Source organism: Schistocerca cancellata, chromosome 12, assembly GCF_023864275.1.
Source record: "Schistocerca cancellata isolate TAMUIC-IGC-003103 chromosome 12, iqSchCanc2.1, whole genome shotgun sequence".
NCBI classification, from domain to species: domain Eukaryota; kingdom Metazoa; phylum Arthropoda; class Insecta; order Orthoptera; family Acrididae; genus Schistocerca; species Schistocerca cancellata.
The window spans coordinates 157,900,924-157,928,850 of NC_064637.1; the positions used below are offsets into that span (position 1 = coordinate 157,900,924).

The window sequence follows — 27,927 nt, forward strand, 5'->3', positions numbered from 1 at the left end:
ATAACTACTGAAGGATGTTTAACGCTACGTGTAAGACAACTGGTGTTTGACTTAGAAAAAAAAGAGGTGTGTTTCAGTGTTTCTGGAAATTGAACCACTAAGGGAGTGCAAAAGTGAATGAAAATTTAAAAAAAATATTTGGTTACATTAAAAAAAATTTAAGCTAAATTTAAGAAAATTGGTATTTCACTCTCCAGCTCAAATAAATTTTTTTTTTGGGGGGGGGGGGGAATGAAAGTTGCTATGTAAGTATCTTCACAATAACTCAATAAGCATGATTAACAAAAACTTTGGACTTCACCTACCAGAACCGCTCTTTTGTTGGAAGTACATTCGGTAAAGACCATTCTTATATGGCCTTAATTCGTGTGAAGCGGACGCTAAGCTCGTGTTTATATTTACTCTTCGTTTTCAAAGATTAAAAATTGTCTTTGGCTTCGATATGATATCGTTCGGAGCCGAAGAGTTGCATCCCATTCTGCAACATATACAAAATATATAGGAATTCCATCGGGCCCCTGGATATTTCTTCAATTTAACTTGAGGTGCTTCGCAGCGCCTCGATCATACATGTTTGCAGTTGGTACCAGAGGTAAGCTGAGCCAATACACCTGGAATTTCCTGTGTATATTACCATTTCCGCTTCTGTTTCGCTACCCTCAATTTCAGTTTTTGTTTCGTCCTTGAGGACACGGATACGTAACTCTGGTGCCAGTAACAGCCTCTAGATATTCTTTCAGTATTTCTTCGGTGATACGCAACGGAGTCCATCCGCTCTTCGATCAAAGTTAGGAGGGGAGAAAACTTGTATATTGGCGTGGCGAGGACCAGAAGCTATGAATAATATATCAGCATTCCAGCAACTGCGACGTGAGGAAAAGATCGAGCCAGTGACACGTTGATCTGATCTTGAAACGACTTACGTCTGCGAACGGCGGAAGATGGAAGGCATTGAGCGAGGAATTTGACGCTTAATTACAAACGTGGCTGGAACGAGGGTTGCAGTTTGTTTTTGTGCAGAAACAGTGAAACAAACTCATTTTCGTTTCGGGGGGGGGGGGGGGGCGCAGGGAGATTTTTCGTTCTGTTTTGAAACCTGTCACTTCTACAGAAAAATTCATGACACCCTGTCTGAATTAGGAATGTTGAACGTACAGCTGTACCAGACAAATGAAAAAACGTTGAGTACCTTTGGAGCTATAAGTCATTTCCTCAAGACTGCCGCCTGTCAGTATTGCTTCGATTACCACTCTATTATATCCACCCTTACCAACAGTACGAAATACAGAGTAAAATTGCTGCTCTACGGAAATATAACTTTACTGCCTTCACATTATCAAAAAACAGCACTCAGCATTTTTTTTTCGAAAATGGCGTTCAAGTTGAAAAAAATAAATAAATTTCAGCTTCATTGGAGCCTAAAACTCTGTCCACATTAGGTGAACATCGGTAAAATTACTTTATTGCTTACTTCAGTGAAGAGCCAAAGAAACTGGTAGTACTGCCTAATATCGTGTAGGGCCCCGCGAACGCCCAGAAGTACCGCATCATGACGTGGCATGGACTCAACTAATGTCTGAAGTAGTGGTGGAGGGAACTGATACCTTGAATACTCCAGGCCTGTCCATAAATCTGTAACAGTGCGAGGGGTGCAGATCTCCTCTCAACAGCAAGTTGCAAGGCATCACAGGCATGGTTTGCACGCTGACACTTGTTGATGATCCAGCCCTGAAATCTGCAGCAATTTGCGTATTGCTTGCACTTATGTCACGTTGAACGATTCTCTCCAGTCATCAATGGTACCACTCTTGCAGGGTTTTTTTTCCAGTTGCAGCAATGTTAGATTTGATGTTTTACCAGATTCCTGATATTCACGGCACACTCATGAAACAGACTTATAGAAAAATCCCCACTTCATCGCTACCTCGGCGATGCTGTGCCCCATCGCTCATGCGCCAATTATAACACCACGTTCAGACTCACTCAAATCTTGATAACCTGCCACTGTAGCAGCAGTAGCCGATCTAACGACCGCTCCAGACACTTCTTGTCTTATCCAGGCATTGCCCACTGCAATGCAGTATTCTGCCTGTTCATGTATCTCTGTATTTTAATATGCGTGCCTGTACCAGTTTCTTTGGCACTTCTGTGTTTGAGATTGTCCGCACTTTGTATCTGCACAGCAAGAGGACTCACGTTTGAAAACTTAGCTTACCACTTAGCATGCAATTGGACAAAACATCTGAACTGTCTTCTCAAGCCCAGGGTGTTGAACAGACATTCTATGGAAATATGAACCTGTAAGGCAGCTAATATGCACAGATCGTAACAAAAATCATTAGATACGCTGCTGTCATTTAACTAGAATGCATGAATGAATAAAAGTGAAAGTTTGGGGTCTATTCTAGAAAGACAAATCAGTTATTCCCTTTTTTTTATTCTACATATAATTTATCAACTTTCAGGGGTCAAGTGATATACAAAAATCATGTTCAATTACTGTTGATGCTCCATAACAAAATATTTAACTCTTGCACATTGGAACTGGCGATTATTAATATCATCTCTACATATGAAAAAATTTTTATCACGGGAAAGAATGATTAAAATCTTTATCAGCTCATTTACATCTACGATATCGTCTCTGGTCAATGCACTGAGTTTGTGGAGAATAAATTTACTTCTTGAACCAATGAAAAAACTCAGATACTCAATGTGAGGGTAGGTTAGTATCGTAGCTTTTGATATTCAATTAGGTTAGTGTTTTTTAACGTCCCGTCGACAACGAGGTCATTAGAGACGGAGCACAAGCTCGGGTTAGGGAAGGATGGGGAAGGAAATCGGCCGTGCCCTTTCAAAGGAACCATCCCGGCATTTGCCTGAAACGATTTAGGGAAAACCTAAATCAGGATGGCTGGAGACGGAAGTGAACCGTCATCCTCCCGAATGCGAGTCCAGTGTACTAACCACTGCGCCACCTCGCTCGGTTTGATATTCAATGGTCAAAGCGTATGCAAGTTGGAGTGAGCAAAATCTCGACTCTACATTTACTGCGGCCTAATGCACGATGGCACTTCACCAAGTGGCATCTGCAACAGCATTGTCTCTGTGCTGGACCTGAAAAACTGATTCCCTACTCTGGTCTTGACTGAATTCACTCAGGCTCAACTTTCTTGTGTTCAATAGAACGTAAATTTTTCCCTAATCAAAATAATGGCTATTGCACAACTTGCCAAGTGTTAGAGCGACATGCACAATTTCTTTGCCCAAAAAATACCCGCAGGAATAATTGACTACCTCTTTGCTATCTGTCACCACAATAAGTGAAGCGTATCATCCACACTTCTCAGCAAGTAAAGTTCTCAGTGCCCTCGCTATTTTCCACACACTTGTTCACTTGTTCATAGAGATATATCTCGAAATTTTACTTCTCAAAATGCTTTTCTATAATGGGGATCTCCCCACCGTGTCGCGTCTATCAGCGAGTATGGATTCAGCCAATCGCTGTAGCATTAGAAGTGAATTTTATTTTTCTTGCTGGGTCGCAGACACTTACTCTTGGTCCCGGCTGTATTTACATTAAAAGGAAAAATGTACTGTTCGGGCCTTATCCCTTTCTTCGCTGAAGCTCGGCGTTCTCTTGTTAAGTGGGGTTTTCCGATGCCATTAACGACCTGCTCAGTTCGTCTCCAAAATGCGTTTCACTTTGGCTTATTTATTCATGTCCCTGTAGATATTATTTCTTAGTTTCTGTACATGAGATTATTGCAGTTACCTTTTGTTTATGTATTATTTTCTGAGGATCTCATACTGTATCGGACTGTCGTTATGGATCAAGCTCATGTAAGGTCTGTAAAAAAAATCTGGACACCATACAAGTGTGTAACGAATTACCTCTGTTTAGGTGTTTGAGCCTTGTGATACTTCAGTTGTTCCTGAATGCTTTTCAACTAAGGTATCAAAAAGTTGCGTCTTATTCTCACATTAGACTCCGCAGAAAACATATTATGTCACTGCGAGTAGGTGGTAGTTCTGACATGACATCTAGTACATGGCGATAGTGGTGCCGGTAATTTATAAGAGACAAACGCGAAATCTTCAGGCAGACTAAGAAAAGAAATAAAAATAATTAGTATTTCTTTTTAGACATACTTTGCAACACGTAGTGTAATTTCCCTTTCGGCTGTATTTCTCATAAAATCGTCCAGATGCCATATATTTACTTACTAAGACGTGACTACAACTTGAATTCTGTATTTCCATTCAGTACTGTTCGTCTATTACGTTTTTGACTGATGTTGAATGCAACGTCTGTTCTAGCGACAAAATATATTTTTGGTTGGTTGGTTGTTTGGGGAAGGAGACCAGACAGCGTGGTCATCGGTCTCATCGGATTAAGGAAGGATGGGGAAGGAAGTCGGCCGTGCCCTTTCAGAGGAACCATCCCGGCATTTGCCTGGAGTGATTTAGGGAAATCACGGAAAACCTAAATCAGGATGGCCGGACGCGGGATTGAACCGTCGTCCTCCCGAATGCGAGTCCAGTGTCTAACCACTGCGCCACCTCGCTCGGTAAAATATATTTTTATGTGATGTAACTAAAATTTAACGACTTTCAAATATTTTTTTCTTGTACTGTGAAACCCTGCTTCTTGCTAAATTTCATGATTACAATTCAACAGGAAATGACTTACAGGGTTTTATGAGCGAGTATGGAAATATGTAACATAAAGGGCCTAATGTTTTCATCGCATTAGCTTACTTACATTATTTACATCGCCAAGGTACAAAAGAGCTTAGTATGTGAAATTAATTTCAACTTGATATGGAAAAAAGGTCTTAACAGATGGATGGACTAATGAAAAATTACAAAAAATATTTTTCATATGGCTTAATTATAAAATAACAATTATCGGGTTTCTTTTCCTTTACTTGTACTGTGAAACCTTGCTTCTTGCCAAATTTCGTAATTATAGGTCAATGGAACATATAGACCCTAGGCTCTGATGAGTGAGTTTTCAGTTATCAAAGTATGTGACGTAACTGGCCACATCGTTTGACTGCATTTCCCTAGAACCTTAAATTTCTACACCCAGGAAGGTTTACAGACCTTAATATGTGAAGAGAGTTCTTGACAGTCAGACAGTGGACGGCAAAGGTATCTTGTGAGAGTTCCGTTTTTACAGACTGAGGCACGGAATCCCAGAAAGTAAATACGAGTGAAAAGTTCGAATGTGGAAAGTTACATAATGTCAAGCAATTTTATGTGGCAACCGGAAGTGTGTTGCTTTACATCAGAACCAACTTTACCATTCAATGATTAGATAATGACTAACAATGTGCCTTCCTCCCGAAACAAAGGAGATTTGAGAATTGAAATTTTAATTTCTTAAATGTTGCTGAGAATTTGATAGAATTTTATCGTACAAGGAATATGTCCAATTCGTCTCTTAGTTGGACACTACGTTGCATGTAGTGGAGTGTAGTCATTGAACTAGACCGCCTCCAGAATTTGTTAATGTCGCTGTGTTAACTTTTTTTAAGCGTAAGAGAGCGGGGGACTTCTGTGTTTCGACGAAACACAGCGAAACATCATTAGCAGTAGGTGGATGAAAAGCATCTAGGACATCCAGGTTCGCATTCGCCTAGAGTTTAGTCCAGCGAGCCATACACAGAAGTAACGAGAGCGTTACGGTGGAATACACGCCGCGTTCTAGTCACGTATCAGGAGCTCAGAGTATAAAAAGTAATATGTAAAAGTACACAAAACACCATGAATGTTGTACACGCAGCGCGCATAGGAGTTACCGCTAACTAGCGCAAGGTTCCGGATGAGTTGCTTGAAATATACTGAAGCGCCAAAGGAACTGGTATATTTATGCGTGTGATAGAGATACATAAACACCGAGCGAGGTGGCGCAGTGGTTAGCACACTGGACTCGCATTCGGGAGGACGACGGTTCAATCCCGCGTCCGTCCATTCTGATTTAGGTTTTCCGTGATTTCCCTACATCGCTCCAGGCAAATGCCGGGATGGTACCTTAGAAAGGGCACGGCCGACTTCCTTCCCCATCCTTCCCTAATCCGATGAGACCGATGACCTCGCAGTTTGGTCTCTTCCCCCAAACAACCCAACCCAGATACGTAAACAGGCAGAATACAGTGGGGTGGTCGGCAGCGCCTGTTTAAGACAAGTGTCTTGTGCAGTTAGTTATTAGATCGGTTACTGCTGCCACAACGGCAAGTTATCAAGATTTAAGTGAGTTTGAACGTGGTGCTATAGTCGGCGCACGAACGACGGAAGCGGTAAAGTGGGGATTATCCTGTACGGCCATTCCACAAGAGTACCGTGAATACCTGAAATTCGATAAAACATTAACTCTCCAACATCACTACCGCCCGAAAAAGATCCTGCAAGAACGGGAACAACGTGACAGAAGTGCAACCCTTCCGCAAAGTGCTGCAGATGTCTATGCTGGGCTATCAACAAGTGTCAGTGTGCGAACCCTTCATCGAAACATCATCGATATGGGCTTTCGGAGCCGAAGGCACACTCGTGTACCCTTGATCACTGGGCGACACAAAGCTATACCCTTCGCTTGTGCCCTTCAACACCAGCACTGGACTGTTGATGACTGGAAACACATTATGTGGTCGGACGAGTTTAGTTTCAAATTTTATCGAACGGATGGACGTGTGTGGGTATGGAGACAACCTCATGAATCCGTGGACCCCGCATGGCAACAGGGGACTGTTCAAGCTGGTGGAGGCTCTGTAATGGTGTGGGGCGTGTGCAGTTGGGGTGATATGGAGCCCCTGATACGTCTAGATATGACTGACTGGTGACACGTACGTAAGCATCCTGTCTGGTCACCTGCATCTATTCATGTGCATTGTTCATTCCGGCGGACTTGAGCAATTCCAGTAGGACAGTGCGACACTTCATACTTCCGGAGTTGCTACAGAGTGGCTGCAGGAGCAGTCTTCTGAGTTTCTGAGTTTAAACACTTCTGCTGGCCACCAAACTCTTCAGACATGAAGATTATTGAGCGTATCTGCGATACCTTGCAACGTGTTGAAAGAGATCTCCACCCCCTTACCTCTTACGGGTTTATGGACAGCACTGCAGGATTCATGTTGTCAGTTCCCTCCGGCACCGCTTCAAACGTTAGTCGAGTCCATGCCACGTCGTGTTGCGGCACTTCTGCGTGCTCGCGGGGGTCCTACACCATATTAGGTAGTTGTATCAGTTTCTTTGGCTCTTCAGTGTGAAAGGGGAAAATATCAGTAGGGAATAAGAGCTTTCGTTTCAAGCTTTCACAAGCAGCCAACAGCGGGTGTTACGTCACGAAGGCGTCGTCGTCTTGATGTTGTCGTCAGTCCGTACACTGGTTCGGTGCCGCTGTCCGCGCCACCGATAGCCACTGCATCTGTCCGTAACTACTGCACCCCACGCTGATCTGAACCCTCTTGTTATAGCCGAATCTCTCTCTCTCTACCTTTACCTCTCTCTCTCTCTCTCTCTCTCCTCTCTCCTTTTTCTCTCTACCTCTCTCTACCTCTCTCTCTCATTACCTCTCTCTCTCTCTCTACACCTCTCTCTCTCTCTCTCTCTCTCTCTCTCTCTCTCTCTCTACCTCTCTCTCTCTCTCTACCTCTCTCTCTCTCTCTCTCTCTCTCTCTACCTCTCTCTCTCTCTCTCTCTCTCTCTTTCTCTCTACCTCTCTCTACCTCTCTCTCTCATTACCTCTCTCTCTCTCTACACCTCTCTCTCTCTCTCTCTCTCTCTCTCTCTCTCTCTCTCTCCCTCTCTATCTCTCTCTCTCTCTCTCTCTACCTCTCTCTCTCTCTCTCTCTCTCTCTCTCTCTCTCTCTCTCTCTCTACCTCTCTCTCTCTCTACCTCTCTCTACCTCTCTCTCTCTCTACCTCTCTCTCTACCCCTCTCTCTACCCCTCTCTCTCTCTACCTCTCTCTCTCTCTACCTCTCTCTCTCTCTACCTCTCTCTCTCTCTCTACCTCTCTCTCTCTCTACCTCTCTCTCTCTCTACCTCTCTCTACCCCTCTCTGTCTCTCTCTACCCCCCCCCCTCTCTCTCTCTACCCCTCTCTCTCTCTCTCTCTCTACCCCCCTCTCTCTCTACCCCTCTCTCTCTCTCTCTCTCTCTACCCCTCTCTCTCTCTCTACACCTCTCTCTCTCTCTCTCTCTCTCTCTCTCTCTCTACCTCTCTCTCTCTCTACCTCTCTCTCTCTCTCTACCTCTCTCTCTACCCCTCTCTCTCTCTACCTCTCTCTACCCGTCTCTGTCTCTCTCTACCCTCTCTCTCTCTCTCTCTACCCCTCTCTCTCTCTCTCTCTATACCCCCCTCTCTCTCTACCCCTCTCTCTCTCTCTCTCTCTCTCTCTCTACCCCTCTCTCTCTCTCTCTCTCTACCCCTCTCTCTCTCTCTACCCCTCTCTCTCTCTCTCTACCTCTCTACCCCTCTCTCTCTCTCTCTCTCTCTCTACCTCTACCTCTCTCTACCTCTACCTCTCTCTACCTCTACCTCTCCCTACCTCTACCTCTCTCTACCTCTACCTCTCTCTACCTCTCTCTCTCTCTCTCTCTCTCTCTCTCTCTCTCTACCTCTACCTCTCTACCTCTCTCTCTCTACCTCTACCTCTCTACCTCTCTCTCTCTACCTCTACCTCTCTCTCTCTACCTCTCTCTCTCTCTACAACTTTTAACTCCGACATTTTCTTCCATTAGCATATTGACAATTCCTTCGTGTCTCAGGATGCACACACTCAACCGATACCTTACTTTAAGTTAAGCAAAAGCCAAACAGCAGCCCTGTTTCAATCAGTTCTTATTGAATTTCCTTTAAGTACCAGTTTCGGCAGTTTACTGGTGCCATCCGCAGGCCCTTGTACATTACAGCATCAACTATACAACGTAGTGTGTCTCGTGTACAACACAATGTGGTGATACAGACACACACCGAGACTAGTCAAGGTTGCTACAAAATGTAAAAAAAAGGGATATAGAGAGTTGAAGTGCACACAAACCGCGCTGTAATCGAACGTGCTCACATACTGGTTGGCATCAATTAACTGACACACTAGACGTAAGGTATCTAATAGGAAAAAAACTCAAATGCATGAAATGAGCATATTTTGATGCTTGCAAACTCACACATCGAAAGGTACAGGATGCTTCCCTCAGACCATGAAATTTGGCAAGAAGCGATGCTTCAGAGTACAAGCGATGGTAAAAATTCGAAAATTGTGAATTTGTAACTGCATCACATGTAAAATTTTTTCTTCATCTGCTATCCGACGTCAAACTTAAAATTAAAACAATCAGTAGTTTAGGGTGATTGGGTCACAATGGTAAAAGTCAAACATCAGGATAGGAATGACTTCAATGGTCATATGACGCGTCAGGCAGAATGGAGAACTGATTATTATACAAATGGTCTCCTGCCTTCTGCATGACTACGTTACTTTTATACAACTGAAATTAAAACATTCTCGAAAATCTTGGAATCTCTGGGACCGATACCTTGCCAGTATTAACGACACGCAAAAAAGGTCAAGATTCTCGGTTTCAGGAATGGACGTACATAATTAAGTTCGCACGTAACCCTAATGGTGCGAGTCCTAATCGCACCTGAACAGTACAGAATTTAAGACACATTCAAGTCATATGGATAGAAACAATATTAATTCTGAAAAGAAAACCACACTCCTCATGTTAGACGTAAAGTTACGAATCGTGAAGTATATCATGGTGCTAGTTATCTGTCACCCAGGTATTAGACGCCACTCATGAAGATAGCTGAAACAACAGTCATACTATCAAAGAAAACGTATTCAGCGCTAAACACAGTAGTAGTCATATTGTCACGCGGGGGCCGGTAAACAATGAACTAATGTGGAGGAACTCTGGAAACCATATAGCAGACTAATAGTCATAGGCTAAACACATTTTCCAAATAGAGTGATCCGAACTCAACGGAGGAAAAAATACTAAGTGTGAGCTAACGAGAGGCCCCAGACTTAGTAAACGGACTGGTAAATCACTCAAAACACTGTTACAATTTTGTAACATGATCATAAAATTACCATCTCACTTCGGAAACGAAGTGTCATACATATGATGTTTCCTAGAAATTTAAGCGACGAGGTATTTTTTTCAACAGAAAGAATGGAGTTGTGGGTATGCAAGATATGTGCATACCATTACATGACTATGGCAGTAGAAGAGGAACTACTTACGTGAGCATGAAAAGATAAATCATCGAATACGAGCAAAATGTCTAACTAGTGTAAATAGTAAACCTAATCAGCCAAGCCGTACGTCAATCACACCCTGGTAGTGAGGCAAGATCGAAGATAAAATTGCCATATTGTGCAAAACCAACTATAAAATGGAAATGTATTTTAAAAATCACAGAAGCTCCTTAACAATGGGATACGCGAACAGGATTAAAACCTAAGGTGTGTAATGAAGCAGGTAACACCATATATCACGCGTCTCTGAACCAGACGGTAATATTTTTAACAAACAACGCTAACAATTCTCACTACAAAAATAGCCGCACAGAATTCAATTCAAACCTCTAGCAGCCGTAATACCGGCAACGTGATAAGTACAACGTAACAGAACCCTTCCATATTGTGTATGGATGGAAAGAAATCTTACAGCCACGAAATACACCCTGTAACAAACCGCACATCGTAAGTGGCAGTCAGCAACAATAAATACCCTACCTATTAGTTGAAACAAAACTCAAACTGAAAATCTATTGGCGAAACACGCCGATAAACGATATACGTATTTAAAAAGTCGGTAGTGTTGTGCTGGAGAGCAAAGTCGCACAGTTGGAACTATACTGCGTACTATTTACGTAAAAGGCTGGATACACCATATTCACTAGAATGACTATAGCAGGAGCGCCATGCTATAAAGCCTGGTAACAGAATATCAGTAGTCAGGTTAAGAGCGGAAAGAAGGCACTATAGTAGCAACAAGCCAAACTACTCAAAATGTAACGAACTACACACCAAGATAGTACCTGTGTGCCATTAGAAGATGCTCAGCCGTGAAGAGTGCCTAAAAAAACGTAACACTGGACCAGTGATTTGAACAAATTAAACAGGCAGACTCAATCTGTGGGTAAGGAGAACGACAAGTACGTAACATAATCGGACTTAGTAGTGGGATCAAACAGACAAATTTGATACACTTGTTACTTGGAACTCAAAAGAGGAATAACAAGGTATCCTGTACTACGAACTGGAAACTGTGATACACTGGTCCAAATATGCAAGAAATGTAGTGCACGAACGTGACTAAAATCAGATTGTCAACAAAACCAATAAACAATAACATGAAGAAGCCCACAATTCTTTTCAGCAGATGTGTGGAGCAAAAAAGAGCTATAACCTGAACTATCCACATAGACACACAAGACGTTATGAGAAAAAAGTGAACATACGACCGATGAGTGTCCTAGAAACGCACCAACTGACTGAGCGACGGACCGACAAATTGGACATGTCCGGGCGTTTTGAACAACTGACCGACCTACCGACGGCCTTTTACTTTTTGCGACGTCGAACGTGTAGGACGAACGGACAGCCGATCTCTCCTCCCCCCCCCCCTCCCCCCCCTCCCCGCCCCTACAACAAATTGTGTAGTATGTAGCGATGTCGTACCAATCACCTGACTTAAGATCGTCTTTTGTCATTGCGTGCGTGATTAACTGTTGTTCTAATATGCAAGACAGGGTGCGAAGCGGACGAAACTTTAAAGATAGAGATTTCGTAGAAATTTAAAGACTGTAGATGTTCGTGCAGCACTTCATCTGTGGAGTACAGCAATATAGATGCAAGAAATGCAGCACTTCTTTCATTTTTTAATCAACCCACAATGGTTTCGTGTAGACCAAACAGAAAATAAAAGTCCATCGACCTTCTGTATTTTTGTTTCTAGGTTTTATTTCCGACACTCGTCAGAAATATTGACGAGAACCGAGATAGTCGACTATAAAAAAACCCAATCAGAAATGCAGTACTAAAATCACAAAAAATTATGAAAACTTCAAAAACGAAATTGTCCTTTGATTCTGTTGGCGTATGTAAAAGGTTCACATGTTCTTTCTCCAAATGATCGTAGATTTCCTTGTCCTCCAAAACATTTATCGTTCCATCTTCGCCTCTAGATTTCTTCAGTACAAACGACCTTGTGTACTGTCATCTCTAGGTGTTCTTTAAAAGCAGAAAGTTTAGTGGTAAGCAACGGTGTGTGTTCTCGAAATGTTTCTTGTAGTTTCTATTAGAAGTCTTTACCCTTATTCCAACCAGTATGTGAACATGTACCGATATAATGTGGTTTGTGCACACATTTGACTCTTTGTAACTATTTATGTTACATTTTATATAGTGTGGTGACATTTGCCGATGTTCCTTTCTATCTGTATTATTATCTTGTGCTACACTGCAGACATATGAGGTTTGTGATAAAAGTAGTGAGACTGGTTTTTTATCTACAAAAGTTTTTTTTTCAAACATTGTCCCCTTCATAGCAGCATAGCATTCGGGAACTATACACTGGTGTTGTTCTCATTCTTGGTAAGCAGCCCTGCAAAGATTAAATTGGTAAGGTCTTTTAAAACATCAATCATATTCTTTTGAATGTTCTCCAGAGTTCCAAAGTGACGCATTTTTTAAAGATATTTTTCAGTTTTCTGGAAAGAAGAAAGTCTTTGCAAAACACTTGGTTGACGGTTTGTCCGGCAAGAAAAAATTCTTTATGCACGATATTCCTCATGTCAGAAAAGCAAATCAGCATTCTTTTGATCTTTGATCTGTTCATTCGATCTTAAAAAGTATTCTCGCTCTTCCAAAACTGATTTTTGCCATCAAAAACATTATGATTTTGATAAGGAACGTTCCCCACAATTCTGTTTCAAATTTTCAAAGGTAATACTCGCGGACTCCCCAACTTTAACACAGAACTTGATGGCATAACGTTGCTCTAAATTCCACTGTCCCTTCTTCGTAACACATAACAAAAACACATCATTAATGGCGCTCTCAAAAGTCACGTGGTGGCTGTACAGAGCTGAACTCTGACTGAGCATCTGGAGTGGTGATCCTACACAGTATTGCAGATCGCTCACAGCGTTGTCCCAATATTTTTCTCACAAACGTTGTGCACTACTTGATGTTCACATGTTCTGTGGCATGAAGATGGCACCAGTGAGTTACCGAAACTGGTAGTTCAAAGATAATTAAGTAAAAACTGATTCTAATAAAACTGCTGTTTGCTGTACATACTGTTTGATCAGCTGCTATCCCGAGAACATGAAGAATCCAAGAAGATCCCTTATTTAGTGCATTACGTTATTTATGCAGAGATTATAAATGCTAACGGTTGCATAAGAACTGGGTACATCCTGCCAGCCGGTGTGTCCGAGCTGTTCTAGGCGCTTCAGTCTTTAACCGCGCGACCGCTACGGTCGCAGGTTCGAATCCTGCCTAGGGCATGGATGAGTGTGATGCCCTTAGGTTAATTAGGTTTAAGTAGTTCTGAGTTCTAGGGGACTGATGACCTCAGATGTTAAGTCACATAGTGCTCAGGGCCATTTGAACCATTTGAATCATACACCCAAGCACTTCGTTCGTGCCGGTACCGTCTATGTTCTGGGTGTCATGGTCGAACAGAGGGGGCCAGGCTGCAAACGGTCGCTGTTTGAGGAATCCTCGTCGGTTTCTACACACATATACTATCATCATCAGCATCTATGAACAGTCTCATGGAGGTTCCAACATAACCCACTCAGAATACATCGGAGGCGACATCGAATTCACAGAGAAAACGATCAACTAAGAAATGAATGGAGAACAAGATAGGCGGATTGCAGGAAAGAATTACCACTTACAGGAAGAAATTTGAAAGATTAAATGGAGAAGACAATGAAGGCTTTCATGACCGGATGTTTCAGCTGCTGAGAATTTTTCCGGGTTGTATGGCCGTGGTCCATGGAACTCTTCAGCCCGCATCTCGTGGTCGTGCGGTCGCGTTCTCGCTTCCCACGCCCGGGTTCCCGGGTTCGATTCCCGGCGGGGTCAGGGATTTTCTCTGCCTCGTGATAGCTGGGTGTTGTGTGCTGTCCTTAGGTTAGTTAGGTTTAAGTAGTTCTAAGTTCTAGGGGACTTATGACCACAGCAGTTGAGTCCCATAGTGCTCAGAGCCATTTGAACCATTTTTGAACTCTTCAATCCCTGACGTTTCGTCCAAGGCTACGTTCGACATCTTCGGAGGTGCTCCTGGTTGTGCTGAGTCTTGCCGACTGACGAGTCGGACGTCGAAGAGCGGCCTAAATACTGTGGGAAGTGGGCGTGGTCTGGATTTCACGTGATAGCAGAGATAAAAATTTTTTTAACTATCGATTATAGTACGTCAAAGATAAAAACTTCTCATCGATTCTGTTGCGCCACAATCCATATATCACTGAGTTTCGTGACTTCTTCCTCTCTATCAAAATTAACCCCATGTTTATATATTTTGATGGCTTCTCTATATAGCCGTGATAATAGTTCGTCATAGTACATAAAACTTCAGTTACCGAAAATTTCACTACGTAATCACCTGATTGAAGAGCATGTTCCGTCACGGCTGACTTGTCTGTTTTCCCTAGTCGGCAAAGACTTTTATGTTCCTTCAACCGTGTATTCACACTTGTCTTTGTAGTTCCAATGTAGACCTTGCCACACGTACACGGACTCTTATGTACACCACATGCAGACAGAGGGGGACGTTTATCCTTAACGTAACGAAGTGTTTGGCCTATTTTCTTAGTTGGTCTGAAAATCGGTCGGACGTCATGTTTCCTTAGAATCTTGCGGATTTGATCCGTTACTTTTTTGATTTAAGGTAGAGAACCGTGTTCTTCCATAGCTGTGTCCTATCGTTGTTCTTAGGCCTCCTGTTATTCGGTCGCAAAACTCTATTTATTTCCTTGCTAGAGTACCCATTCTTTTCAAAAGCCTGCTCTAGGTGTTTTAACTCGTCGTCCAGGTCACGTGAAATCCAGACCACGCGTACTTCCCACCGTATTTAGGCCGCTGTCCGACGTCCGACTCGTCAGTTGGCAAGATTCAGCACAACCAGGAGCACCTCCGAAGATGTCGAACGTAGCCTTGGACGAAACGTCAGGGATTGAAGAGTTCCATGGACCTCGGCCATACTACCCGGAAAAATTCTCAGCAGCTAAATGGAGAAGACTTTCTATCAGGATTCTTATGTCGGCTGCTGCAGTTGTGTTGCTGCTATGATGAAGGCTAATGGCAGTTTCTGCACTATACGTCCATCCTCTGCAGGTCTTTCTGAATTTCTTTACAGTTCAGCAGATAATCCTAATAAAAATAGGTCCTGAAACGGATGTTTTTCCTGATATAATGTTTGCAGAATTGCAGTCATGTGAACATTGCATCACTGTAAATGTACAGGGCTATTAGAAATGATTGAAGCGATTTCATAAATTCACTGTAGCTCCGTTCATTGACATATGGTCATGAAACACTACAGATACGTAGAAAAAGTCATGAAGTTTTGTTCGGCTGAAGCCGCACTTCAGGTTTCTGCCGTCAGAGCGCTCGAGAGCGCAGTGAGACAAAATGGCGACAGGAGCCGAGAAAGCGTATGTCGTGCTTGAAATGCACTCACATCAGTCAGTCATAACAGTGCAACGACACTTCAGGACGAAGTTCAACAAAGATCCACCAACTGCTAACTCCATTCGGCGATGGTATGCGCAGTTTAAAGCTTCTGGATGCCTCTGTAAGGGGAAATCAACGGGTCGGCCTGCAGTGAGCGAAGAAACGGTTGAACGCGTGCGGGCAAGTTTCACGCGTAGCCCGCGGAATATTGGCTCATGCCACAACTGGAGACCGACAGCGCCGACTTCATCTTTCAACAGGATGGTGCTCCACCGCACTTCCATCATGATGTTCGGCATTTCTTAAACAGGAGATTGGAAAACGGATGGATCGGTCGTGGTGGAGATCATGATCAGCGATTCATGTCATGGCCTCCACGCTCTCCCGACTTAACCACATGCGATTTCTTTCTGTGGGGTTATGTGAAAGATTCAGTGTTTAAAGCTCCTCTACCAAAAAACGTGCTAGAACTGCGAAGTCGCATCAACGATGCTTTCGCACTCATTGATGGGGACATGCTGCGCCGACTGTGGTAGGAACTTGATTATCGGCTTGATGTCTGCCGAATCACTAAAGGGGCACATATCGAACATTTGTGAATGCCTAAAAAAACTTTTTGAGTTTTTGTATGTGTGTGCAAAGCATTGTGAAAATATCTCAAATAATAAAGTTATTGTAGAGCTGTGAAATTGCTTCAATCATTTGTAATAACCCTGTATATGGCTATATTATTTGTCAACGATCCTCCTTATGGTCAAAGGATGTGTATGTGGTACATGGATGATAGTTAACTGATACACTTTCATCTGACTGTTCAGGAATATGGAAGATGTATCTCTGACAAGTGTGTCAATTGTCCCTCCGCAATATCGTGTTCCTTGACTTGATCCCATTCGACTTCTTTTTGTGGGGATATTTAAAATCTTTGGTGCATCCCAGACCTGTCAATAGTGTCGATGAACTCCAGAAACGTATTGTGCATGGTTGTGAGTGCATTTGGAGTTTGCCTCCCTTAGCTGAGTGGTCAGTGTGTTTGACTGCCTTGCAGTGGGCCTGAGTTCAGTTCCTGGGGTCGGAGATTTTCTCCACTCACAGACAGGCTGTTGTGTTGTCCATATCATCATCATCAACACGCAAGTGACTCAGTGTGGTGTCACCTGAAGAGACTCACAACTCAGCAGCCGAACTCTCCCTTGTGGGACTCTCAGCCATCAATGTCATAGACTCGTTTCATTTCATCTCAATGTATTCGGAACATGCCTGGGATTTTTGGATGTATAAGACGTTTATTTATTTATTTTTTAGTGCATGTGCAGCCAGTTTTCATTCTATGAATGTGGTCACATGATATTGTCTCTCTCATATATATATATATATATATATATATATATATATATATATATATATATATATATATATATATATATATATATATATAACAGGGTGTTACAAAAAGGTACGGCCAAACTTTCAGGAAACATTCCTCACACACAAATAAAGACAAGATGTTATGTGGACATGTGTCCGGAAATGCTTAATTTCCATGTTAGAGCTCATTTTAGTTTCGTCAGTATGTACTTACTTCCTCGATTCTGATGATCAAATTTTCACAATCAACATGTGTGGGCTGACGAGAATCCGCACGCAATTGTGCAATCACGTCATCAACACATATTTCCTGTGAACGTTTGGGCAGGCATTGTTAGTGATGTCTTGATTGGGCCCCATGTTCTTCCACCTACGCTCAATGGAACACGTTATCATATTTCATACGGGATAGTCTACCTGTGCTGCTAGAACATGTGCCTTTACAAGTACGACACAACATGTGGTTCATGCACGATGGAGCTCCTGCACATTTCAGTCGAAGTGTTCGTACGCTTCTCAACAACAGATTCGGTGACCGATGGATTGGTAGAGGCGGACCAATTCCGTGGCCTCCACGCTCTCCTGACCTCAACCCTCTTGACTTTCATTTACGAGCGCATTTGAAAGCTCCTACGCAACCCCGGTACAAAATGTAGGGACTCTTCGTGCTCGTATTGTGGACGGCTGTGATACAATACACCATTCTCCAGGGCTGCATCAGCGCATCAGGGATTCCATGCGACGGAGGATGGATGCACGCATCCTCGCTAACGGAGGACATTTTGAACATTTCCTGTAACAAAGTGTCTCAAGTCACGCTGGCACGTTCTGTTGCTGTGTGTTTCCATTCCATGATTAATGTGATTTGAAGAGAAGTAATAAAATGAGGTCTAACAGGGAAAGTAAGCGTTTCCGGACACATGTCCACAGAACATATTTTTTTTCTTTGTGTGTGAGGAATGTTTCCGGAAAGTTTGGCCGTACCTTTTTGTAACAACATATATATATATATATATATATATATATATATATATATATATATATATATATATGTATGTATATAAAACTTTGTCCACTTGGATATATATATATAGACGGCAACGGCCTTGTCGCAGTGGATACACCGGTTCCCGTGAGATCACCGAAGTTAAGCGCTGTTGGGCGTGGTCGGCACTTGGATGGGTAACCATCCAGGCCGCCATGCGCTGTTGCCATTTTTCGGGGTGCACTCAGCCTCGTGATGCCAATTGAGGAGCTACTCGACCGAATAGTAGCGGGTTCGGTCAAGAATACCACCATAACGACCGGGAGAGCGGTGTGCTGACCCCACGCCCTTCCTATCTGCATCCTCCACTGAGGATGACACGGCGGTCGGATGGTCCCGGTAGGCCACTCGTGGCCTGAATAAGGAGTGATTTATATATATATATATAAAGCCACTGTTGCTGCTTCAGTGTATATACTGAAGCAGGAACAGTGCATGTGTGGAACACCTCTACTGTGTTTGTCTATAGTCTTAATCCAAGTGGACAAAGTTATATGGTGTTACATATTCAGTCGTCATACATGGTGCTGGAGAAAAGATTAGCTCTCCGACCCACATTCATTAAGATAATTTGCTTGATTCATTGCCCCCTTTTTATCTCTTTTGGTGGTACCCGTAGCACCCTGTACAAAACACCATCATTGGCAGATACCATCATGGAGCTCCCGAGGTTATCCAAAACAAGTAGGTGGAGAACAACATCAGACTAATGCAGAAAGCAATCAATTAAGAAATAAGCAGGGAAGAAGATACGAGTGTAGTGGAGAAAAAAATACCTCTCGCAGGGAGAGAATTGAAAGAGTAAATGGAGAGGTTTTGGTGCGGGGCTGTTGACGCCGGCGTCTGCTGCTATCAGGGCCAGGTGGGGGCCGAGTGTAGTGATTGCTGGTAACTGCCTGCCTCCCCCCCCCACCCCCTCACCGCCACCCCCACCTACTGCAATAGCTGCACAGCTGGCGGCGGCTCGACCGATGGCGAATTGCCACGGGCCAGTCAATTACCGGCTGATGGCCTCGCACACTAGGAGGGAGGGTGCGAGTTCTTTCAGACCATCTGGTGGGGCCTACGCATCGCTCGTTCCCGCACTTCTCTGTGTGCCAGACAGTTTAACGCCAGGCACCGCGAGTGAGCGACCCTGGACATAAAGCCTGCAGTGCCACGAAGGCAGCTGCAGCAGATGTCGAAGTAGCACTGGGATATGCATATGATCAGCATTTCAGGACCAGCTAGATAAAGTAACGTAACATATATGCTGTTGTTGTGGTCTTCAGTCGAGAGACTGGTTTGATGCAGCTCTCCATACTACTCTATCCTGTGCAAGCTTCTTTGTCTCCAAATAATTACTGCAACCTACATCCTTCTGAATCTGCTTAGTGTATTCATCTCTTGCTCTCCATCTATGATTTTTACCCTCCAATACTAAGTCATTATCAGAGGCTTGGCACATGACTCATTATTTGAACATTGACAGTGTTCTTAGCCACGAATGCCGCTTTGTGGCAGCTGTAAACACTGTTTCCCGCTGTTCTGGTGCTTGTGTCAGTATGTGTGTCATTGGCCTTGACAATCACAGCGGAATTTCACCTCCAACTCAAATTTTCATTTTTTGGTGCTTGGCCCGTTATTTACTTACATGCCCCAATTTCGAGTATGTGCTGATCCCTTGATGCCTCATAACGTGTCCTACCAATCGATTCCTTTTTTTAGTCAAGTTGTGGCACAAATTCCTCTTCTCCCTAGTTCTATTTAGTACCCCTCCCCCTCCCTCCCATCTACCTATCTAATCTTCAGCATTCTTCTGTAGCACCCCATTCCGTAAGCTTTATTTTCTACTTGTCTAAACTAGTTTTCGTCCATGTTTCACTTCCATACATGGCTACACTCCATACAAATACTTTCATAAAAGACTACCTGACACCTAAATCTATACTTAATGTTAACAAATTTCTCTTCTTCAGAAACGCTTTCCTTGCCATTGCCAGTCTACATTTTATATCCTCTCTACTTCGACCATCATCGGTTATTTTGCTCCCTAAATAGCAAAACTCCTTTACTACTTTAAGTGTCTCATTTCCTAATCTAATTCCCTCAGCATCACCCGACTTAATTTGACTACATTCCATTATCCTCGTTTTGTTTTTGTTGATGTTCATATTATATCCTCCTTTCAAGACACTGTCCATTCCGTTCAATCTTATATTCTCCTTTCAAGACACTGCCATTCCGTTCAACTGGTCTTCCAGGTCCTTTGCTGTCTCTGGCAAAATACCAAAATCTTCGGCAAACCTCAAAATTTTTGTTTCTTCGCCATGGATTTTAATCCCAACTCCTAATTTTTCTTTTGTTTCCTTTAAAGCTTGCCGAATATACAGATTACATAACATCGGAGATTGGTTACAACCCAGTCTCACTCCGATCTCAACCACTGCTTCTACTTCGTGTCCCTCTACTCTCATAAGTGCCATCTGGTTTCTGTACAAATTATAATAGCCTTTCGCTCCCTGTATTTTACCCCTGCCACCTTTAGAATTTGAAAGAGAGTATTCCAGTCAACATTGTGAAAAGCTTTCTCTAAGTCTACAAATGCCAGAAACGTAGGTTCGCCTTTCCTTAATCTTTCTTCTAAGATAAGTCGTAAGGTCAGTATTGCCTTGCGTGTTCCAACATTTCTACGGAATCCAAACTGGTCTTCCCCGAGATCAGCTTCTACCAGTGTTAGTATTTTTCAAACGTGACATACTAAACTGATAGTTGGATGATTTCACACCTGTCAGTACTTGGTTTCTTTGAAATTGGAATTAATATATTCTTCTTGAAGTCTAAGGATATTTCCACTGTCTCATACATCTTTCCCACGAGATGGAAGAGACTGGTCATGGCTGGCTCTCCCAAGGCTATCAGTAGTTGTAACGGAATGTCGTCTACCCCAGAGCCTTGTTTCTACTGAAGTCTTTCAGTGATCTGTCAAACTCCTCAAGCAGTATCGTATCTCCCATTTCATCTTCATCTACATCCTCTTCCATTTCCATAATATTGCCCTCAAGTACATCGCCCTTGTGTAGCCCTCCATATACCGCTTCCACCTTTCTGATTTCCCTTCTTTCCTAAGGTCTGGTTTTCCATCTGAGCTACTGATATTCATACAGGCGGTTCTCGTTTCTCCGAAGGTCTCTTTAATTTTCGTGTATGTCGTATCTAGTCATACACGCTTCTACATACTTACGTTCGTCCTCTAGCCATCTATGCTTAGTCATTTTTGCACTTGCTGTCGATCTCATTTTTGAGACGTTTGTATTCTTTTTCGCCTGCTTCTTATATCTTCTCCTTTGATCAGTTAAATTCAATATCTCTTCTATTACCCATGGATTGCTGCTAGCTCTCGTATTTTTACCTACTGAGCCTGTGCTGCCTCCACTATTTCATCTCTCAAAGCTACCATCCCTCTTCTATTTTTTTCTTTTTGCCTGTTCTTGTCAGTCGTTCCCCAATTCTCTCTCTGAAACTCTTTACAACCTCTGGTTCTTTATTTTTATCCAGGTACCATTCCCTTAAATTTCCACCTTTTTGCAGTTTGTTCTGTTTTAATCTATAGTTCAATTGATTATGGTCAGAGTCCACGTCAGCCCCTGGAAATGTCTTAAAATTTAAAACCTGGTTCCTAAATCTCTGCCTTACCATTATATAATCTATCTGAAGCCTTCCACTGTTTCCAGGCCTTTACTATGTATACCACCTTCTTGTATGATGCTTAAATCAAGTGTTAGCTATAAGTTATGCTCTGTGCAAAATTCTACCAGGTCGCTTCCCTTCTCATTCCGTACGCCAGTCCGTATTCATATAAGCTACTCGGTGGGAGGGAGCGGAAGTGCAGCAATATGTCACTCAGTCAGTCACACGGCGTGAGGTCGGCGTCACCACAGCGCCAAATGCCAAATGGGGCTGGCTCCACAACACGCAATTTGGGACAGGAAAAGACAGTTTATGTCAGTCAGAAAGCGGTTATGGTGCACTGTGGTTGCGTTGTTCATTAATTAGAAAATGGCCCAGAGACAGTATCTTGATGACTTCAAATGGAGGAGAACCATTGCGAAACTGGAAGGAGGGCGAAGTACGAAGGAGTTTTGCTCTCACCGTTGTTTCGCAAGCATTGGGGGCGTTATGAAGCACGGGCACTGCTGCCCAGAGGGAGGAGGTAGGTGCTCGTTGTGCAACAAAAGGTCCAATTGCAACCATGTTTAACAGGACTGCAAGGCATGCAGTCTTACACTGCAACCGGCCGGGGTGGCCGAGCGGTTCTAGGCGCTACAGTCTGGAACAGCGCGACTGCTACCGTCGCAGGTTCGAATCCTCCCTTGGGCATGGATGTGTGTGATGTCCTTCGGTTAGTTAGGTTTAAGTAGTTCTAAGTTCTAGGGGACTGAGGACCTCAAAGTCTCATAGTGCCCAGAGCCATTTGAATCATCTTACAGCGCACAGTAGTACATTGACTACATGGGGTTGGTCACTTTTCCCAACAAACAGTGTGTTGTGTTCTGTAGACAGCCTTACATCAGTAGCACAGTTTGGAATCGTCCCAAGAACATAGAGAATGCATCAACGAAGAGCTGGGTCATACGCTTTTCTTGTATGCGAGCAGGTTCATTATAAATAGTAACCCTGAACATACCCACTTACTGTGAAGGATGTGGACTTGTAATTCACAGAGCAATATTGTGGAATATGATCGATTTCGTGGTCCAGGTATTACGATGTGGAGAGGCGAAATGTTGCACGGGCACACTGACCCTGAAATCTTTGGACAGCGTATACCCACCTGTCAAGGTTATCGTTGACAGAGTATTTTCAGGCGTGCATTTGGCTGTGGCGTCATTTTTATGGCTGACAACGCTCTGCCGCTTTTAACAGCAGAGGTGGAGGAGGTCTTCGAACGAGAGGACACTGGGCCAACGGACTGGCCTGCTTGCTCCCCACTGACCACGCGTGGGATGCAGCAGCTGTCAGCTGCGCTGGTGGGGGAGTGGGATGCTGTACGATGAGGACTCCTGACCGACCTTGTGGCCAGTGTGGGAACACACTTCAGAGCGTGCACAGCTGTCTGCAGTGACCACACACGCCCTTTTGTAATGTCCAGGTGGCTGTAATAAATCACAGTGACCTCATTGTAACTGTTGTCTTCGAATAAAACTGTAGTTTCTTTTTGGACCTTAGGTCCGCCATTTATGCAAAACACTGTTTTTCTCAGTACCCAAACATGTTTCGGCACCATTGTGCCATCATCAGTGGGTTTTCGTTATTATTTATCACACTGTGTTCTGGTGTAGTGAAAAGTGTTTTACTACGTTATTTGTGGAAAATACTTGTTATAGTTACGTATGCATCACAACATCTCAGCATGATGCGGAGAATGGAAGTGCTTGCCTCACGAAAACATGACAAGCTGCCTGTAGTAATTAACACAAAAGTGATCCAGAAAATTCATACACATCAAATGTAAAGAATAAATAAAAACGAAAACACACTGATGATGGCACAATGGTGCCGAAGCATGTTTGGGCACTGAGAAAAACGGTGTTTTGCATACCTGGCGAACCTCACATCCAAAAAGTTTTAACTGCAAACACGTCCAATACTAGGAGCTGCAAATCAAAGAGATGGATATTATAGTTTCTGTTCGTCTTATTGCGTATTTCTTTCAGTTATGTTCTGTACCATACCGTAGAAGTTCTTTCTATGTATGGTCCAAGTTTCATGGACAACAGTGCTTGACAGAGACATATCATTCAAGAGTTTCTTTCGTCCTAACGTTTAGCTCACCTGTGCAGTTAAGAACAACAGCATCTACATCCCATATGCAAGGAAGGTGGATAGCTGATTCACACACACCACTGTTTGTTTTGGAGAAAAGAGAGGAACATCTGCCAGCGGGTGTGAGATCTCTACAGTGGGAGGAACTGCACAGTATCAAGACTGTGGTTTATTGTTCCACGTATAAGGTGGCAAAATAAATGGTCAGATTCGCACCTTACATGAGACCTTTACAAATCGCAATGAGAAGGTGTAGATGACACCTTATGTAAATCGACAGTTATGAGAACATTTGCCTATCAATATGTAATACAAAAAGTGATGACAGTCAATCAACGGTAATTAACACACCATTCCTATACAATTCATGTCTTTGAGCGGAAGGTAGAACAGGGAACGCGAGTCGAGTCGCTTTTAGTTTTGAAAAGCCAGCTCCACAACGGTGTAGCGAAACTGCACTGTATGAGTTACGCCGGCGACCACTTAAAGGGGTGGCAGGGAGGAGGACAGCGACCCCGGGCCAGGTGATTCAAGCCGGAGGGCCGCCTGTAGCTAGGGCATCGGTACAAGGACAGACAAGAAGCTTTAGAAAACTGTGTTTCGAAATTCCAGTGCGATACAAACAAAAGCAAGTGACGCATTTTCGTCCATCGAGTGCGACACATGGAAAGGTCAATGTACTTTAGGTGTCTAGAACAGGCACAAGAACGTCCGATTGGCGGAAACTCACTAGGAAGGAGAAAACTACTGAAGTTTCGACGCAGTTTGATAGAAGGGACGTTGCGATTGGTAGAGGGCGTTTCTACAAAATGAGAGGAACGCTCCTATTGGTCGAAAAAAGCCGCGACGTGAAAAAGGAACTCAAGTGGAGGGAGGCAGTTCTGCCACGAGTAGGACAAGAGAGCAATTTTGTGTGGGGACTCTTCTCTCCACTGGCATCAAGTGCAGAATGGAGCGCTCAACGCTCCGTACGACGCGGAGAAGAAATTGGTGTGGGCACTGAGTTCACAGCACCTGCACTCCAGCTAAAATTAGCTGCAGCAACGTTTAGCTCCAACTGTGGAGAAACGAATTAGCCAAATTAGTTAACCTTGCGAGAACTGACAGGGCACTATAATGTGCACGCTGTTCCAACCATATGCGTGTATATCACCACATAATAAGACTAGGGCTGAGTACATGTTTTCTCGCATAACGAGGAACATAGGGAAAGTTCAGCAAAGACCAGATTAATTTTGTGGGAATTTCAGTGGGAGAGAGCGGCCTTGCAGACAGAGTACGTCGTAGCTTAAGGTACAGGGTGTTTCAAAAATGACCGGTATATTTGAAACGGCAGTAAAAACTAAACGAGCAGCGATAGAAATACACCGTTTGTTGCGATATGCTTGGGACAACAGTACATTTTCAGGCAGACAAACTTTCGAAATTACAGTAGTTACAATTTTCAACAACAGATGGCGCTGCGGTCTGGGAAACTCTATAGTACGATATTTTCCACATATCCACCATGCGTAGCAATAATATGGTGTAGTCTCTGAATAAAATTACCCGAAACCTTTGACAACGTGTCTGGCGGAATGGCTTCACATGCAGATGAGATGTACTGCTTCAGCTTTTCAATTGTTTCTGGATTCTGGCGGTACACCTGCTCTTTCAAGTGTCCCCACAGAAAGAAGTCAAAGGGGTTCATGTCTGGCGAATAGGGAGGCCAATCCACGCCGCCTCCTGTATGTTTCGGATAGCCCAAAGCAATCACACGATCATCGAAATATTCATTCAGGAAATTAAAGACGTCGGCCGTGCGATGTGGCCGGGCACCATCTTGCATAAACCACGAGGTGTTCGCAGTGTCGTTTAAGGCATTTTGTACCGCCACAAATTCACGAAGAATGTCCAGATAGCGTGATGCAGTAATCGTTTCGGATCTGAAAAATGGGCCAACGATTCCTTTGCAAGAAATGGCGGCCCAGACCAGTACTTTTTGAGGCTGCAGGGACGATGGGACTGCAACATGGGGCTTTTTGGTTCCCCATATGCGCCAGTTCTGTTTATTGACGAAGCTGTCCAGGTAAAAATAAGCTTCGTCAGTAAACCAAATGCTGCCCACATGCATATCGCCGTCATCAATCCTGTGCACTATATCGTTAGCGAATGTCTCTCGTGCAGCAATGGTAGCGGCGCTGAGGGGTTGCCGCGTTTGAATTTTGTATGGATAGAGGTGTAAATTCTGGCGCATGAGACGATACGTGGACGTTGGCGTCATTTGGACCGTAGCTGCAACACGGCGAACGGAAACCCGAGGCCGCTGTCGGATCACCTGCTGCACTAGCTGCGCGTTGCCCTCTGTGGTTGCCGTACACGGTCGCCCTACCTTTCCAGCACGTTCGTCCGTCACGTTCCCAGTCCGTTGAAATTTTTCAAACAGATCCTTTATTGTATCGCTTTTCGGTCCTTTGGTTACATTAAACCTCCGTTGAAAACTTCGTCTTGTTGCAACAACACTGTGTTCTAGGCGGTGGAATTCCAACACCAGAAAAATCCTCTGTTCTAAGGAATAAACCATGTTGTCTACAGCACACTTGCACGTTGTGAACAGCACACGCTTATAGCAGAAAGACGACGTAGAGAATGGCGCACCCACAGACTGCGTTGTCTTCTATATCTTTAACATCACTTGCAGCGCCATCTGTTGTTGAAAATTGTAACTACTGTAATTTCGAAAGTTTGTCCGCCTGAAAATGTACTGTTGTCCCAAGCATGTTGCAACAAACGGTGTATTTCTATCGCTGCTCGTTTAGTTTTTATTGCCGTTTCAAATATACCGGTCATTTTTGAAACACCCTGTAAATACCGCGTACAGAGGCGTAAACTTTGTTGGTTCAGCAGCTTGCACTCGAGTGGCCTTGTGTGATCTTGCGCTCAAATTTGTCACTTTACTAACTATCCACCATATACTTGATTGTTTTCCTAAATAGTACCGAACATTGAACCGGAATCGGACGATTTTCGTAGTACTGATCAACATCATAACCTATGTGTAGGAGCAATTTTGTAAAGAAACGTCCAATTAAACTTTCATATTATTGTGCTTATGATTAATGTAAAGAAACTTCCAATTAAACCTTCATAATATTGTGCTTAAGATTAATGTTCCTTCAGAGAGTTAATATTTAACATCGTTGTGTATAAACTTATTTCACTTTTTGATGATGGCAAGATGCGTTATCCATTGCGCTGTTTTTATGGTGGCGAGTTGAAAAGTGTGTGAAAAGCTGTAATTTGGTGAGAAATATTGCGATATTAAACTTTGTCATATCACGTCACACAATGTTCTCAATGCAAGAATAAGAACAGCAAAAACAACCCCCTGTAACCTTACACACGATTCCGGTGCTTGCTTTGATACCAACCCCACAAATGTTGCGTTCAGGAGGTCCATACTTAACGCTGCCTGGACCTCAGTGCCCCCCCCCCCCCCCCCCCGGCCAGCATCTGAGACGACAGATGTATTGTTCACCTCGCTGTGCAGGACTGTATATACCGGTGTGATGTTCCGTAAGTCAGAAGGAAAAGGCCTCATTTACAGTAGGGCGATCGTCCATACAGACAGTGAGACGATGTGTGGCCCACTGTGGACTTTCACCACAGTGGCTTTCCTTGACAGAGCAACAACGAGGAATGTGTCGAATGTTTTGTGACCAGCGACAACACTGAACACCGGAATGGGACTACACTGTCTTTTCAGAAGAGTTCCGCTGCTGTATACAGCATCACAACGCTCATATCCACGTGCGGATGCTGTGAGGAGGATGGACGTTGCCAGTTTGTGTTGTTCATCATCATTCGGGCGCAGCACCTGACAATACAGCACAGGGATGTACAGAACACAGTCTGTTGGCACAATGCAGCCCGCTATTGGTCTGATAGTAGCCAGTCACTCAGTGTTTCTTCTTCGCAAGGGAACGCCTTTGTTAATTTATTTGGCAACCTTTTGGCCATTT

At 43.6% G+C, this 27,927-nt stretch overlaps 1 protein-coding gene and 1 pseudogene across 1 annotated transcript in view; one reads left to right on the forward strand and one right to left on the reverse strand.

Moving 5' to 3' along the window:
• LOC126109546 (translation initiation factor IF-2) overlaps nucleotides 1–27,927 on the reverse strand; it is a 719,414-nt gene that overhangs the window by 606,011 nt on the left and 85,476 nt on the right. The gene's annotated exons all lie outside the window — the stretch shown is intronic.
• LOC126109946 (5S ribosomal RNA) lies at nucleotides 18,173–18,290 on the forward strand (annotated as a pseudogene).